At 53.0% G+C, this 16383-nt stretch overlaps 1 long non-coding RNA gene across 1 annotated transcript; it reads right to left on the reverse strand.

Moving 5' to 3' along the window:
• Nucleotides 1–542: 542 nt before the first annotated feature.
• LOC118500370 lies at nucleotides 543–16103 on the reverse strand. Its single transcript, XR_004902938.1, has 3 exons — nucleotides 16039–16103; nucleotides 8297–8301; nucleotides 543–554 (listed from the first exon to the last, which is right to left on the reverse strand). It is a non-coding gene; the product is annotated as an uncharacterized LOC118500370 (long non-coding RNA).
• Between the last annotated feature and the right edge of the window lie 280 nt (nucleotides 16104–16383).

Genomic DNA, 16383 nt, shown 5'->3' on the forward strand with positions numbered 1-16383 from the left:
ATAATAAAACAAAACACAAGCATAAAGAGGAAGCTAAAAGCAGCCTCTCAAGAAAGACACTGGATCCTTTGTGCAGTTTCGAGATTTGAGCCACTTCTGAGACCTGGAACCCATTACCAGGAAGAGTGGGTGGGATCCAATCATCAGGGACCCCTCAAGTTGACATCAAAGGCAAGGTGGCTATTGACCTGGTGAGTGTGTGCACCGGGGAGCAGAAAATACCCAGACATTGCCATTGGGCCTAGTATGTGAGCTGACGTCATCCCCAGGGACCAGAAGTATCCTCACTGGCCCTGTTAGTACAGTGATGCATGGGGTTCAGCCTCAGGGAATAAATAGACACATGTCCCAGGTCCTGCACGCACAGGTGTCCTTAGGTTCAGCAATTGCCACAGTGTTCACTTCACATTGTCTGGATTCGTAACAGGAATAGAAAATCCTTCTGTTAGTGAATTACTTGTGATATGAGGGCTACACAGTAGTGAAATTGAATGATAAGCTCCTTACATTTTCTCCTCTTTGCTCCAAAAAAATTGTTGAAACTGTATCTCATCCTCAATGAAATAACAGAGAAGAGTACCAGCCTTAAAATCCTCTAAGGAAGCAGGGGTGTGTCCCTCTTCTAGCTCCATTTAATTGCCCTCCTGGTGTGAAGACTGTGTATAGCTGGGCATCTATGAAATGTCTCAGGCTTTGCAGACCAGACATCTGTTGCAACGACTCAGCTCTGATGCTGAGGCATGAGAGCGGCGATAGCCAGTCCCTGAGTGGATGGATGTGGCTGTGCCTTGTTCTTGGGCCATAAGACCCAACATTGTGGTACTAGAGGCATCTGTGGTAGGACAAGGTGTTTTGGGGACTTCATGGCATTCCTGCTGCAGAATCACAGCACAGTCCCCCAGTGCACAGAGGTAAGGCCATGCCACTTGCAGCAGGGAAATGCCCACCATGGAAAGAGGCTCCTGGTGGAGCACTGGGGTTTGGTAGAGATGACGGCTCTGGCTATGGACTCTGGGAGTTGTACGCCAGCAGTGTCATTAGGTCATACAGGCCCAGCCGTGATAAGAGCCACCGGATTCTTTAGGCTTTGAAATGATCAGAGTCACAGGGAACATATAAGATGCAGAGACAGGAGTCCCTGATCTTGACACCAGAAATGTAGCCCCAGCACTGCCCTCAGTTTACACTGTGACTTCCTGCAGTGTCTCAAGGGCCCCCTGGGACCAGGAATTCAGTTGCAGAGCACAGGGGAGCGGTGGCCTGTTGCTGCAGGACTCAGGCCCTCTGACAGTCACTGCACCCAGAAGCCACAGGGCAGCAAACAGTTGTGGGTCTTCAATGAACAGTGCACAGGTTGGACAGGTCACCCATATCTATGACACCCTATATACGCCCAGTATTGGGTCTGTTAAGTATTGATAGTGCACTGGGCATATCTGGTTCCCAATCCGTTTGTAAGTTGTCTCTGGCTGCTAGGGCACCACAAACGTGGAGGTGTGTGGTGCAGGCAGAGACAGAAAGAATCGTCCTGCAATGATCATAAATAACATTACTATCTGCCCTTTCTCTAGGAACAGTATGCAGCCTCCTGCCTGAATCTATGACCGTTGTATGCTGCTGCCTCCTCAGCAGGTGGAAGGCGTGGGTTTGGGACCAAAGGGGAGAGAGAGAGGGCCCTTCCTTCCCAGCCTTCCCAGGTCATACTTTCCTAACCCTGGGTGAGCTGGGTGAGGAGGGGTCAGTCCCTGGGGAGGGACATGCTGAAATGAGTGCCTGGGGCTGCAGGTTCAGGGGGCTGTTGCAGGGGGCGCTGGTTAGCTCAAGGGCGGGGAGCCCTGGGGATGATGGAGGGAAGGTTTGTGCCTAAAGTCTTGAGAGCAGGGCGGGGCTTGTGGTCGTTTGTTGGTGCCTGTGGGTGGAGACCCTGCGGGAGCACCCCTGTTCTGACCACACCTGGGTGCCAGGGGGACCTGTTCCTACTTCTGCAGAGGTGGGCTGGTGGGGGTGGGGGTGGGGTGGGGGGTGGGGAGGAGGAGTGTTGGGGAGGGAGGTATTGTGTTGGGAGTGTGTGGGGTGGGGGTTGGCTGTGTGGGGTGTCAACGGGGCTTGAAGGGTTAATTAAGGAGGAACCTGTCTTTCCTCTCTCCTGGGCTGTGCGGGTGGATGGGGGGAGAAAGTGAGTTGGGAGTGTGTATGTGTGTGTGTGAGTGTGAGAGACGGAGAGAGTGTGTGGGGGCTGGTGCTGGGGAGCGCTGGCCGAGAGAGCGGCCAGTCACACTTGAGTGGGTGGAGCTGCCCGCGGGACAAGCCGGGTCTCGCCTAGTGACTCTGAGCAGGCGCGAGGACCAACCCTCTCGCTCCCCTCTCTCCCACCCCTTCCCGGGGCAGTACTTCTTCACCCTGGTCGGCTCCTGTTCACCTGTCTGCCTGTATGGAAACGACCCGCTCTCCGGTAAGAGGCGGCGGGAGGGGGACGAAATCCCGCAGCGACCGTCCCAGGAGCTCCGCGCCCCTGTCTCTCCACAAAGCAGCGGGGCCGTCTGTGCGCCCCTGTGCTCCACTGTGCACAGCCGGGTCCTCGTTCCGTCTCGTCCTCCTGGTCCTGGTCCTGCTGCCGACCTGTGCCGGGGCAGCGGACTGTTTTTGGAATCTGAAGAGTGAGTTGGGGATGTAAACGTAAGGGGTGGTTAAGGGCGGGGGCCGGGGCAGGGAGGGTGGGAAAAGTGGAGTGGGGGGTTGGGGGAAGGGTATGAAATTCACGGACCGGAATGAAGTACCCAGGGCGGTTCCAGGACCTTCTGCAGGTGGCAAAGTCGGCGCCTCGTCGGTCCCCTGCGTGGGCTCATTTCCGGTCGTCGTGCGGGGCAGGTAGTTGCCTTCGGGCAATAAGAGGGCAGGAAGGAACTTATCAGAAGGCAGCGAGGTGGGGCCCGTTGGCAGGGAGAGAAGGGAGAAGGGAAGGAGGCCAGGAGGGCTCAGCAAGAAAGGCCGCCAGAGGAAACACGAGTCATCCCCAGGCCGCTCTCCTGCCCCTCGTCCTCCCGGGGACCCTTGAAGAACGGGCCCCTGGCTGGGGCGTTTCCTCTGTGTCGCAACCCACAGACAGCGGCCCCCCGGGATACTGTGCTCTCAGGCCTTTCCCGGGCAGACCTCCTTCCTCCCTACTGCCCTGCCCCCTGAACTTCCCCGGGGGCTCTGCCGGCAGGTGCGCACACCTGCAGCCCCGCCAGGCTCTCCTTTCCCCAGCCACCTCCCTCTGACAAGTCTCTGCTCCACCGCGCAGCCCGCCTGCCTGCAGCCGGGGCTCAGTCCCCACCACTGTCCCTGGGGAGTGCGGCCCCTCCCCAGCTCCTCTAGTTCCCTTATTTAGGGGTTGGGGTCGGTACCCATCTCTTTCATTGTGTCCAGGACAAAAGACTGTTTTAGCACTCTGTTTAGAGAAAGGGGAAGGCAGTTCGAGGATATCTTACTTAAATTTCCCCACTATGGCAGCCTTCGGTCCCCAAATAGTTCCCAAACTACAAAGACTTTTCACTCCTGTAGCAAACCTGGGAAATGTGAAATGGTCACTGTGTGGGTCTGTGGACCAGCAACCCCTCCGTGGGCAGGACCCGGGGCAGGTGTCTGTTTATTCCCCACCCCCGTGCCTCACTGTAGACCCCGTAAATTACGCCCACCCACGACCAGAGCAAATGGGAATGTGTGAGAAGCCCCTCCTCCCAGTGCACACCCACCCCCATGCACCACCTGTGGGTCTTTGGGGAAGGAGTTTGCACTGGCACTCCCTGTGGTGTTGGGAGGGCCCCTCTCATTGCAGCCCCGCCTCTCTGTCTAGTAATGAGTTCAGGGTCTGAGAAGTGGCTCAGCTCTGGAAACTGGCTGAAGGATTCGTTCTTTGGTTGGGAGGCCATTTCAGGCTCCTCCTCATCCATCCTTATGTCTTGTCTCTGTTTGTTGTAATTATTCAAACCCATCTGTCAGTATCCAGGCTGGCTGTCCATGCATTTTGCATCACAGATCACCCTGTGCTCTGAGCCATAGCCACTGCTCTGTTGTTGAGTCATGTCTCGATTTCTGACCCTCCCAATCGTTTGAACATCTTACCTCCTTTGCTCCTGACCCGGAGCACCTGTACCTGTGAGTTGTTATCTCGACTTTTGCCACCCCCATGACTGCCGGCAGCCATTTTGGGGGACACTGACTCCTACCACCATCCTGACCTTCAGCAAAAGTCATCTCAGGTTTGGGAGGATTCTGGTGTCTTCTCATCCGTGCTCTCCTCATAGACTTGATAAACAAGAGTCAGCTTCAGGCTTCCCCGTGGAGTGTGGTTGATTGGACTCTTTTCTGCCTTTTCACATTACACCCCGCCTGGCACATTGTCTCTCCTGAGCCAGCTGGCCCTTTCTTCTTCTACCTGCCCAGAAATTCTGGCCGGTCTGCTCCAGGCACGGTAGCCACGCCCTTTTCCAAGCTCACAAGACCAGTCCCAGCAGCAGGTGGCACCATCGCCCAGGGCTGTGCTGAATCACCAACCACAATCCTGAACTGTCCCTTCTCCAACATTGGTATCTGGCCATGTCCCCCACCCTGCTGTCACTCAGCCTGTCAGGAGCAGGCCCCTACATGCTGTCCGTGTCCCCAAGGGCACTGGGCTATTTCCTGTCAAATCCTCTGGTATTTTTCCTCCATAGCTGCCTGGCACATCCCTGGATTGGCTGTGGGCTGAGGGGTGATGGGTATTGGCCTGGCGGGCAGAGGGGACATGGCTGGAGACATGTGGTTTCTGGTGTGGCTTCTGCCAGGCAGAGGCCTCCTGGTTTCCCTCAAGCAGGGGAGGGGAGCTCGCCCTCACCTGGTGCAGAGAGGCGCCTGCCAGGGTCAGTGCTCGGTCTGCCAGCTAAGGTGTCAGGGGGAGTCACTTGTTGTCACAGAAATCGGGGAGATGCTTGGGGTCACTTTTCTTTCAACCCACCTTTCACCTGCATCTTCTCCTTCACAGATGCCTCCCCTCTTCGCTACACATTCAATTTCTCTGCCCTTGGACTGCCATCATGTGCGGTTGAAGCTATGGTCAATGGGAGCTGTATTCCTTATACCTGTAAGGGTCTGAGGGCCAACCTCAATAGTTCCCTGGAGATGATGTGGAATGTCAGAGAGACCCTGAATCAACAGTGTGGACATTGTGTGGATGTGGCGAAAGAGTTCCGAAGCTCACTGCTGTACAATAAATCAGACTTTGGTAAGTTTGCGTGATCCAGGGTAGAAGTAGAGCAGTGTTGCAGGGGTAGGGAACAACTGTGTTTATGTGAATATTGGGAGTGTATCCTACCCAAGAGGCCCAGCAGCCAGGGCCAGACACAGAGAAGAGAGCAGGACCAGGAGTTAGGGGGGGAGCAGAGGGCTGGGTACCAGGTGGGGACAGAAGATCTGTCAAGACCCGAGGCTGACCTCTTTTCCATGGGGGTGGGAACAGTTCTTTCCTCTGTGCAGGGCATCATGAGGTGTCAGCAGGAATCCGATGGAAGCTGGAGGCCATTGTTGCACCTTTACTACAAGAAACAGAAATGTCTCCGCATTGGCTTGAATTTCAAACCTCGGAAGTCCCGTAATCGTCGTTGCAGATACTTAAAGAACTTGGTGGACAGTCCTATGAACAATGTTGTTCAACTCTCAAGTAAAGTTTGTGAGATGTGGCAGAATCAGAGCACAGTTCTGGACCCAAAAGGTAACTGAGCAGAGGGGAAAGGTAATGGTCTCTTGAAATGGCATTGACACTGTGTCTGTGTTTCTGTGTGCTGTGTGTGGTTTGAGAAAGTGATTCAACCATAGTGTTTCCCACCGACCACAGGCGTGTCCCACATCGCTCCTTTCCCCTCTCCTGCTCGCGCCCCCCTCCCATCACACAGAGCCGTGGACACTCACTGTGGGTTTCCCGTGGACCCCGGCCGGGAGGGCCTCGTTCTCTCTTCATCCTGTTCCTGGTGCTGTGCCCCCTTAGCACCCCTCATCCTCTTGGTCTCACCTGGTCTCTTTCTGGAAATCCTTCAATACCAGCTCTGAAGGGCTTTGGTAATTTCAGTCCTGACTCAGAGTCTCTGTTGGGAGAGAACGTTTGGGCCCAGGGCGGGTGGTGTGGGGACAGCAGGCACACAGGGCAGGCAGTGCTCACATTCAGGTGAGAGCAGCATGGTGGCTGCATGGGATGTGTCCAGGGGCCGGGGACTGTCCAGGGGGCTGAGAGGAGGGGGTGTGGGTCTAGTCCCAGGAAGAGGGTGGAAAGGGCTTGCAGACACAACTCAGAAGGCTGGAGTTCAGGACTGTGTTCCCACAGAAAAGGGCTTCAGGTTGGCAGATGAGGCAGCAGGGGAACAGAAGGGTCTCTGTGGAACTGGGTTAGAGGGGGCCAGTTCTCCTGGACCCCCGGGTTTCCTGTCTGAGCCCTGGTGCCATCAGCTGGCAGCCAGCCTCCTCCAGACCCCAGATCCTGAGCCTCTGAGGGGCCCTGCCCTGAGCAGAGCTGACTGGGGAGGTGGGTGGGGTTGAGGCGCTGGTGGAGGGGGATGCAGACAGCTGACTGCAGCAGGAGTGCACGGGGCAGGGCAGGGACAGTCACTCTCAGAGCAGTGAGCTGTTTCTAGAGCCAGCAGAGGGGAGCAGAATGGAGGATGTTTGTCTGCATCCCTCCCCAGGGCTAGAGGAGGCAGATGCAGGCCCCTCTCTCTGCACAGGGCGCCTCATCGGTGTTGTAGAATCAGGGCTTCAGTAGAAGGAGCAGAGCAGTTCATTGCCCCCTGAGTCCTTGCTCCACCTGTCCTTAGCAGGACTTGGGTCTGACTGTCATGTGGTAAAGAGGGGAGGACATGGGTCCCCACTGCAGGACCCAGTGAGCAGAGATGTGTGAATCCCAGGGAGCGGGGGGCTCTGAGGTGGAATGGGTTGGGCTCGGTCTCCCCAGGGAAACTGACCCGAGGTTTCCTCAGCCATTAGGAAAAACATGTGTTTGTCTTCTGAAGCAGAAGATGCTGCTCAAAAGGTCCCGTGAGTGTGGTCCAGGGCAGCTCGTGTCCTTTGCGGTCGGCTGCCTTTCCGTCATCTCCAGCGGCTCAGCTGTTGACCCCCAGGAGCTGCACTTCTTCCAGCGAGTGGCAAGACCTCCCGAAGGTCACGGCAATAAAGCAGATGCAATATTCATGCCTTGTGCTCCATGTGGGATATGTCGACTCTGGATTGTTCCTCATTGGGAGCTGGGTGTCCGTGCCTCTGGGGTGGGGTCAGTCAGGCCTCCCAGGCGGGGCCCTGCAGAGCCTCATGGGTCTAGGCTGGGCTCCCCTCCTCAGAGGCTCTGCCCAGAGACTCTAAGCAATTCCTTCCCTCTCACCCAGAGACCAGGCCTGGGCTGGGAGGGTTTAGCCCCACTTCCTCTCCTCACCTGCCCACACACTGGGGTGGGGCGGGGTTTGTGTCTGGAAGCATCTCCTGCAGCCTCTCCCAGGAGCTGCTCCCCAGGGCTCAGTTCTGAGCCCAGCTCCAAACCCACTGAAGAGATCCTGGGGCTGGAAAAGCCAGCACGGTTGCCATTCCCTTCCCCAGAACCCTCTAGAAGCCCGAGCGCACATGTGAGTGACAGGAGCAGCTCCAGGCTTGCTTCTGGCGGCATTTCCCCGAGTCTGCTCATGCACCGAGGGCCATGCTCCGTCAGGGAAGGCAGCGGGGCAGAAGCTCTGGGTCCTCTCTCTGTGGTGATGCCTCACACCCCTTCATGGGCCCTGGCTGTGGCTCACGGGGCCTGGAAGTTTCTGGGTCTTCCTGGGTCTGGGTGTCCTGCTGGTGGCTCAGAGGGAAGCTGCTTTGTGCCTGTTCATTGGTGAGTTCAATCGTTTGCATTTAGCATCATGGATATGAGAGGACTGACTGTCATGCTCTTCATAGTTTTCTGGTTGTTTTTTCATTTACATTGTTTCTTTACCTCTGTCTCCGAGTACCTTTGTAAATCAGGGTTCTCTGTGCTGGGATGCTCTGCTTCCCCTGCTTGTCTGCAGGGTTACTGCTCTAGGTCATTGCTCTGTGGTCACTGTGAAGTTTACAAAGACATTTCAGAGATAAAACACCATTTTAAGCTGATGGTGAGTTAAGTTTCTCTAAAGATCTTCTCACTTTTACTTTCTTGTTTTCCTTTTTTGATGTCTTCACTTATCTTATTTTAAATTGTGTATTTGTTAACATATTATAGCAGCTATAATTATTTTAATAGGCTTTGCCTTCACATTTTCGTCTAAAGTTAAGTGGCTAACACCCCATCTGATCACAGATGCAGAGCTGTCTAAGTCTCACTGTGCATGGACTTCCCTGCTGTCCTGTGCACTTTGTGTGTTTGCATGTCGGTCTGCAGTGTCTCTTTCTTTCAGCTGGAAGAGCTCCTACCAGCATTGCTGACAATGCAGGTCCGGTGATGAACTCCTTCAGCGTCTATTTAGAGAAATAAAAACTCTGGGAAAGTCTTCATTTCTCCTCCAAGGACAACTTTGTCTGACTGAAATTTCCTTGTTGGCACCTTTTTCCTTTGAAAGCTTAGAAAAAGCCATTGTATTATGCCCTGGCCTTTAGGGTTTCTGCTGAGAAAACTGCTGATAGCGTAAGGGGGCTCTTTTGTAGGTAATAAGTATTTTAACCCACTTCTTTTAGGATTCTCTTTTTATTCATGAATTTTGGCAGCTTTATTTTATCGTGTTGGAGAGGGCTTCCGTCCCAAACCCCTGCGAGTGTGCACACGTGCGCGTGCCCACACACACGGAGATGACAGGATGATGTACTAGCCTCATGTATTTGGAAGTCCTGTTCTCTCCCCAGGTCATGTACCTTTTCTCGACTTTGTTTCTTTGGTCCCCTCTGAGTTATTGTACATCCCCTGTCCCCTGTCTCACTTCCTCTCTCTCCCATCCGCTCTGCTCTGGTGCAGGAGTGCTCTCCCGCACTTCCCACCCCTCCATCCAGTTCTGCAGCTGCAGAATCTCCGCTTTGTTCTTTATTATAATTTCTATCTCTTGGGTAAAAGCCTCATTTTGAGCATGTTTTTTTCTAAGATTTCTGAAATTTCTAGTAGCTCACTGAGTTTCTTCATAGAGCAATTTTGAATTATTCATTTGCTAGATCACAGATTTCCATGCTGTTGAGCTAGGTGTGAGAGGATGATTTTCCTTCTGCGATGGCGTGTATCCTTGCTTTGTCATGTCCCTTATAGTTTTGAGTTGCTGCTTTTGCATAGGAAGCATTACCCATCCCCTAAAGTCTTGCCAGTTGCCCTCAGACAGGGTGCTCTGTTGGAAGGGGGGGGTTGTTACTGGAATCTGTCTCTGTCTCTGTGTAGGTACACGGGCTCTGCTCTTCTTGCTGTCTCTCATGGCAGAATTGTTGAACTTTAATGTCTTTTCCTGTTTTCACAGTTCACCTGGCTGGCCAATGGAAACTTCTCCTTAGATTTCTGAAGTCTGTGGTTTCTTGCTTGCTCATGGATCAGGGCCTTGTTGTTGGGAACCACCCTGCCCGGTTTCAGAAATTGTAACCCCCCATGACTAAGGCTGAGTGAGAGACCTTGGGACCCTGAGTCGCTGAGGAGACAAAGCTTATCTCCCTGGCAGGAGCACTGCCTCTGCCCACTTCACTTCACCCTGCCTGGTCCCCAGTGCATGATGGGTTAGCCAATGATGGGTAAGATTCCTCAAGGGAGGGATGATCTAAGACAGGCACAATCATGACGGGGCCCTCAGGGAAGGACTTGGGGGGCTATAGAAAAAGGGGGTGGTGGACCCTCACCCCTTGGCTTTGACATAGCCTGAGTCCTCATTCTGTCTGCAAGAAGTCTGCTAATCTCCTGGCTGCCTTACTTCCCCTGCTCAACTTAAACCTGAAACAATGCTGGAGGTGGGTGCAGCCTTGTGCTGGAAAGGGCGGGTTCCCTAGGGCGATGAGGCCTAGGAAAGAATGCATAGATCCCTATGAAACCTACTTTCCTAACACCCTCAGTTTAAATGATGAGGGTTCAAGCCTCAAATGAGTTTGTTTCCTCAAAGTTTTATGGCCATTTAGCTAACTGATCCTCACTCAGAATAGGCCCTGGAGTTCTTTGAATGCTATCTATTTGATTATTACTGCAGGACAACGATTGATGGGCTTCATCTGAGAATGTAGGTGTTTGGAACCACTGGTTCCTTACTGATTATAATAATGCTCTGTGTACTTTGACACCTTTGAGAATTATTTTCCCAGGGCCATCTGAGAGACCAGCAAGTAGCAAGCTTTGTGGGATCTATAGCGGTCCTAACTAAAAGCAAGGGGGGAAATATAGGAGACCATTTTGTGTGGTGTGGCCGCAGCTTCCACTCGGAGATGCACAGGACCCATGCCCACGGTTAGGTTCTCCCGTGGAGATTCAGGCCAGCATTGTACCTAGACTGCTATGAGACTTGCTTTTGCTAAAACTTCCTCACCCACAATTGAGGCAGCAAGTGTTTACTATAACTTCCCAAAGTTTGTGCTAAACCTCCCCCCTCCTGTACCCTCTCTTGAACTGTAATCGGTTCAACCACTTTTTTCTTTTCATTTGCCAAAACCTTCTTCTGTGATATCCTTCCCAAAGTCTGTGCTAAACCTCTCCCCCCCCCCCCCCCCCCCCCCCCCCCGCCAGCCCTGGAGTGTGATGGGTTCAACTGCTTTTTCCTATTCATTTGCAAAAACCTTCTTCTGTGATATCTTTGCCAAAGTTTGTGCTAAACCTCCCCCCCACTCTCCTGGAGTGTAACTGGTTCAACCACTTCCCTTTTCATTTGCAGAAACCTTCTGTGGTATCCTTCCCAAAATCTGTGCTAAACCTCCCCCCCCCACCCACTCCCGTGGAGGGTAACCGATTCAACCACTTTTCCCTGTTCATTTCCAAAAACCTTCTTCTGTGATATCCTGTTTTTTGTTTTCTGTAAAGGGTAACCCAGTAAAGGGATCCCACGCATAGTGAATGAGGTCCATCAGGTAATGTGCCCAGAAAAGGAATAAAAGTATGTCAAGGCAAGAGCAGAGGCTTTTTCTCTTCTTGAGAGAGATGCCCTGCCGACCCTTTTCCTGCACAGGACTCCATAGTCCATGTGAATTTCTCGTGTGTCATCCACAATGTCCCATACACCATGAGCCGGGGTCCGCATCACCTTGTAACCCCGTGCCCTTCCTCTGTGCCCCTGCTCTCTCACGCCACACACACAAACTTACTTACACACGGACCCAGCTGCAGAGTGGGGGGAGGTGTGACTCTCGCACTTGGGGTTGGAGGGGTGTTCCTGGACTTGGTAGGGAGACCCTCGGGTGTGGCAGTCTCTGGTCCTGGGGAAGTACAGTCAGCACGAAGGACACTTTCTGTCTTCCCCACTCTCCCCTCCCCCTCTGAACCCCAGGTGTCCCTGGAGAGAAAGGGGTTTTCTACAGCCACATCTCTCACCACTGAGGTGGCCGGGGTACTCGCTCCCCCTCCCTCCCCAGATAGATCAGCAGTTCAGCAGTGTGTGTGTGTGTGTGTGTGAAGGGTGATGTGTGCATTTTTTGGTCGGGAGAGGTACACACTGGGAAAGTCTCTTGTGTCTTTGGCCGAGACAAAAGTGGCACGTTTGTTCCTCACTGGGATGCTGGAATCCCTCTCAGGGAAGGAGGCCTTCTGAAATCCTCTCCTCCGTGGGTGTGTGCACAGCTCAGCACTGTCCACGGTTTTCTTCTCCCGCTGCAGGGAGGGGCCCTGGGAGGTTCCTCAACCTGGGCAGAGGTCTGTGTCCCTATTATCAGAGTCACATGTCAGTGAGACTCCTCCTGGGTCCCTCAGCACATGGTGCTAGAGCCACAGCACCCACCCAGGTGCTTGTGTTCACAGGTGGGTGTCTGATGCATTGTTAGTCCCTCACGGTACTTTTCTATAACTGTATCTCTCTCTATCTCTGTCTCTGTCCCTATCACCACCTCTCTCTGTACTCAGGCTCTGTGTCTCTTACCGATGCTGGTTATCAAGGGAACCCTGACCAATACCGTCTTACTCACCTGAGCTCATCTCCAGGCTGAGGTGGTCAGGCAGTGAGGCAGCATTCTCGAGGAACTCACCATCCCTGTCCTCACTCCGGCTATGGGCCCCTCGCTTCCCTCTCAGGTCTGCCCACAGTGCCCGTTACTCCACAGGACCCTGCCTAGGGGGAAAGTGAGATTGTGCCACTTAGGGTATTACAGGAAATTCAGGAGCTGAGCGTGATGGACTTGGCCTTGGATTGATCTGCACCTGGTTTGGTGGTGCGGAAAGGGAAACACAAAAGTGAAAACCTTTGTCCAGACCCTGAAACTGAGACTCCTGCTCGGCCCCTGCTGCCTGCGGTGATCCTGCGATGCAGACGGAGAGACGGGCTGGACGCTGTCCGGAACTGACTCATATATAATAGCAGACACAATAGTTACAATATCACCAGTCTCTCCTGCTGTGACTGAAGGAGAAGTCCTCTCAGGAGCTGACATTTGAGGATTTTCAGAGATAGGCCCAGTGAGACCAAAAAGACGAGGGTTCTTGGAGAAGGGAAGAACAGTAAGAGGAAAATATCTCTTCCCTAAGGGTGGTGTCTGACAACTCAAGTCTCCTTGGTTTTTGTGTTGATCAAGCTGGGCAGTGCCACCAGCTTTATGCAAATGAGGCAGGCCCATCGAGGGCCTCTGGTTGGGGGCTGATGAACTGAGGGGTTAGAAGTAGGTCACCCCTAAAGCAGACCCCTCCCCTTGGATTTGGCGGGCCAGACACTCAACATGGTGAAAAAGAAAACAAAGTCACAAAATATCTGGAAACAATCAGGCTGGCACGCTGAGGGGCAGCAAGACGCCCACGGTGAGTGGGCCGAAGGTCTGCACGGTGAGGAAGTGATGTCAGGACGTGGGCAGGGTCAGAAAGGATGGCTGCTGTCCTCCCATGAAGAACTCACCATGGATGGATCGCCCTCACACACACACAAATACACACACACTGACACACCCACCACACACTGCAGGGCAGTCCATCTCATTTCCGGAGATCTGCTGCTTTTCTCTGTTACATGTCATCCCCAGCATTCTCTCCCGGGGCACGGGTACTTGCTCCAGCCAGCCATTACGGTCTCCATTTGGTCTTTGTGAGGGACTCAGTCACACCTCTGCCATTGTCCCGTGTCACTTTTAACTGTCTTTGGTGTCTGTCTACTGAGACCAAACTTCCACCACCCTATGGGACAGGGATGTCAAACCTGCTGCCTGTGGGCCGCATGCAGCCCAACACAAAATCCTGAATTTACTTAAAACATGACTTCTTCTGTTTGTTAGTGTTTGTGTATTTAATGTGTGGCCCAACACAACTCTTCTCCTTCCGGTGTGACCCAGAGATGACAAAGGTTTGGACTCCCCTGCCTGGTAGATCCACTGGGTTCCTGCCGACACAGCACGGGCGACAGGTCAGCCTCTGGTTGACAGATCCTTACCCCCACCCAGTCCCCAGCCCTCTGCTCCCCTGCTCTCTCCTGCTCCTGCTGTGCCCTCCGTGTCCTACCCTGGCTGCTGGGCCTGCTGGGTGGGACCAACTTTCAATAATCACATAAACACATAGCTCCCTACCCTGAGACAAATGTTCTATTTCTTCCCTGACTCTTTCAAATTAATAAGATTGTGAAAATCCTGGTTTAACATCCAGTAGTTTGTTTTCAAGCTTCTCCACAAGGTCTCAGAGTTCCTGCCTGACTGTCTCAGGCCTTTGAGTCATTAACTTTATTTACAGAGGACCAAAGAGTTTGACATTCTCACTAACACAGTCATACATAAAAAAATGCTTTCCACTGACCTGACCTTGACCCTCACACCATGGCTGCCCTGGACTGGGTTCAGGAGTGAAGGTGAAGTGGCAGCAAGAGAGGGAACATCTGCAAAGGAAAATGCTGGTGACAGCTGGGGTTGGGAGGGGGGACCCAAGACCCCCCCCATCTCTGTGACAGCAGGAGCATCCCTCTGAAGGCTGGGCTGCCAGACCAGGACCTGAGCCTGCCACGTCCTCCCATCACCAGCGAAGGCTAGAGCTGGAGGAGGACCAGGAGGCCTCTGCCTGGTAGGAGTCCACACAAGAAGCCACACCGCCCCTCACATGTCCCCTCTGCTCCCCAGTCCAGTACCCAGCATCAGTCAGCCCATAACCAGGGCAGGGACGTGTGTGACCAGCTAAGGGAGGACCGGGTCTGGATGCCAGAGGATTGTCACAGACAACACAGCACCCTTCGGGGAGAGGGCAGAGTGTGCAGGGCTCCGGTCCTGAGGAAGCAGGGTGACAGTGGTGGCCTGTTGAGGCGAGACCCCAGCGCTGGAGAAGGAGAGCTGACAGTCACGGGTGGAGGGACTTGGCACAGCCCTGGGAGACACGGCCGACCTGCTGCTGAGCTGGGTCCCGGGGGTTCGGAAAAGCACTGAGTGTACAGCATGGAGGAGAAGATGAGGAAATCCAAGGTAGGTGGTACAGGGTGGGGTTACAAAGCCCCAGGAACACACATGCCAGAGTGGGTACGGTGTGCAAAGCCAGAACGAGCATAAGCTGTCTGCCCACTGTGCTGCAGGGAGAGGAGGGTTGTTTGTGCATGAAACTTAACAAGGAGTGCTGATAGTAATGACATTCAAGGTAGGCCACCAGAGAATGAGTCACTTCGGCATGTCAGTCATATTGAATTAAGGTTGCTTAAGAACAGCTGGGCAAGATGGACACTCTGACCCTCCCTTGTATGCCTAAAAGCAAGACTCCCTCTTTGTGTCACCAGGGAGAGAGACATCCTTAGCACAAGACACAGGGAACTTAGAGCCATGAAGCCTATAAATGAAGCTTGTTACTTCATTACGCATTTACTACTCCAAGCCCAGAGTCTTGCCAGTCCTCACAAATTTATTGTTTCTTTGTCAAAAGGTTATAAAAACTGCGGCACACTTTGGTCACTTCAGAGAGTCTCACATTTCTCGGAGCTCCCCTATGTACCAAATTAAAGTGTGCTTTTCTCATTTAATCTGCCTCGTGTTAATTAAATGATTAGACCAGTGAGAAGAACCTAGAAGGGGAGAAGAACAAATGTCTTCTCTCCTGGCCGTGAGGAGGGCATCCCCGTTGTAAAGAAGCTCAGTGACAGCCGGGCTTGGCGGGTGCAGATTGTATTCCGGATATGGGCTCCCGGCAGTAACGGGGGTAAAACCCATCCTGAAATAGTACGTTTGAGAGGTAGGGGCTCCCCTGACACAGGCAGGTGGAGGGCCATTATTAAAATGGTCAGAAACGCTGGAACGCCAACCAAGAGCCCAGACCGCAGAAAGCTGTCTATTTGGCCCTTGGAACGCAGTGACGCTGGAGGCAAAGTGGATGGACAGCCCACCCAGGGAGTGTTTGAGTTAACTACTAGGTTGGCCAAAGAGTTCATTCGTTTTTTTGCCACAAGATGGCTCTAGGAGTGCTTAGGTGTGTTTAATGTCATCCAAAACAATTTTGTTAGATTGTATTGTGACAGTGTGCATTTAAAAAAACCCCTGATCAATATTGTTGAGTTTTTGTGTAGCCATTTTAATATTGAAGATGGAAGAAGACACTCAACATTTTTGGCATACTAAGCTTTCTCATTTGGAGAAAGGTAAAAACGCAACTGAAATGGAAAAAAAGACTTGTGCCGTGTGTGGAGAAGGTGCTGGGACTGACCGAGTGTGAGGCAGGAGAGGGCACAGGAAGAATCTGAGACTGCACTGCCCTTACCCATCATGGTTTGACACCTTGGTCTCCAGGAAACACCTTTGATCACTTGGGTAGAATGGATAGTAAACCAAGGCAGGGAGGAGAAGGGGGACATGTCTCACCCACTGACTCAGCAGTCCTGAGCCTGGTCTAATACTATGGACAGGTGCTCTAGGTGCTCCAGGTGCTCCAACATCACGAGAAACACTAAGTTAGCAGGGAAGGAGTGAAGTCCTTGAAGTTCTATGTAGCGTTTCCACTACCTGGGAAAGGAAGCCTTGAAACTGTACTTTCATCCCCAGGCCTGGAATGCAGGAGAGGGTCACCAGTGCTGGAAGAAAAACCCCATAAGGCAACTTTGGTTAATTGTCTTATTCTGGTCACTATCTGTTTTACAAAGGAGTCCCTAGTGCTTACAGAAAGAGCCCATAAATAACTTTGGGTAACTGCCCAACTTTAAGTAACTGCCTCCTGGCACCTATCTGTTTTACAACAAGATGGACAAATGGGGTCTGGAGCAAGATAAGGATTCGGGCTAACAGACCCCCACACATCCCTAAGTTTGGGTAGTCACCTCCCCCAGGAAAGCTGGCACCACATTGACC

This window comes from Phyllostomus discolor, chromosome 4 (genome assembly GCF_004126475.2).
Source record: "Phyllostomus discolor isolate MPI-MPIP mPhyDis1 chromosome 4, mPhyDis1.pri.v3, whole genome shotgun sequence".
NCBI lineage: Eukaryota > Metazoa > Chordata > Mammalia > Chiroptera > Phyllostomidae > Phyllostomus > Phyllostomus discolor.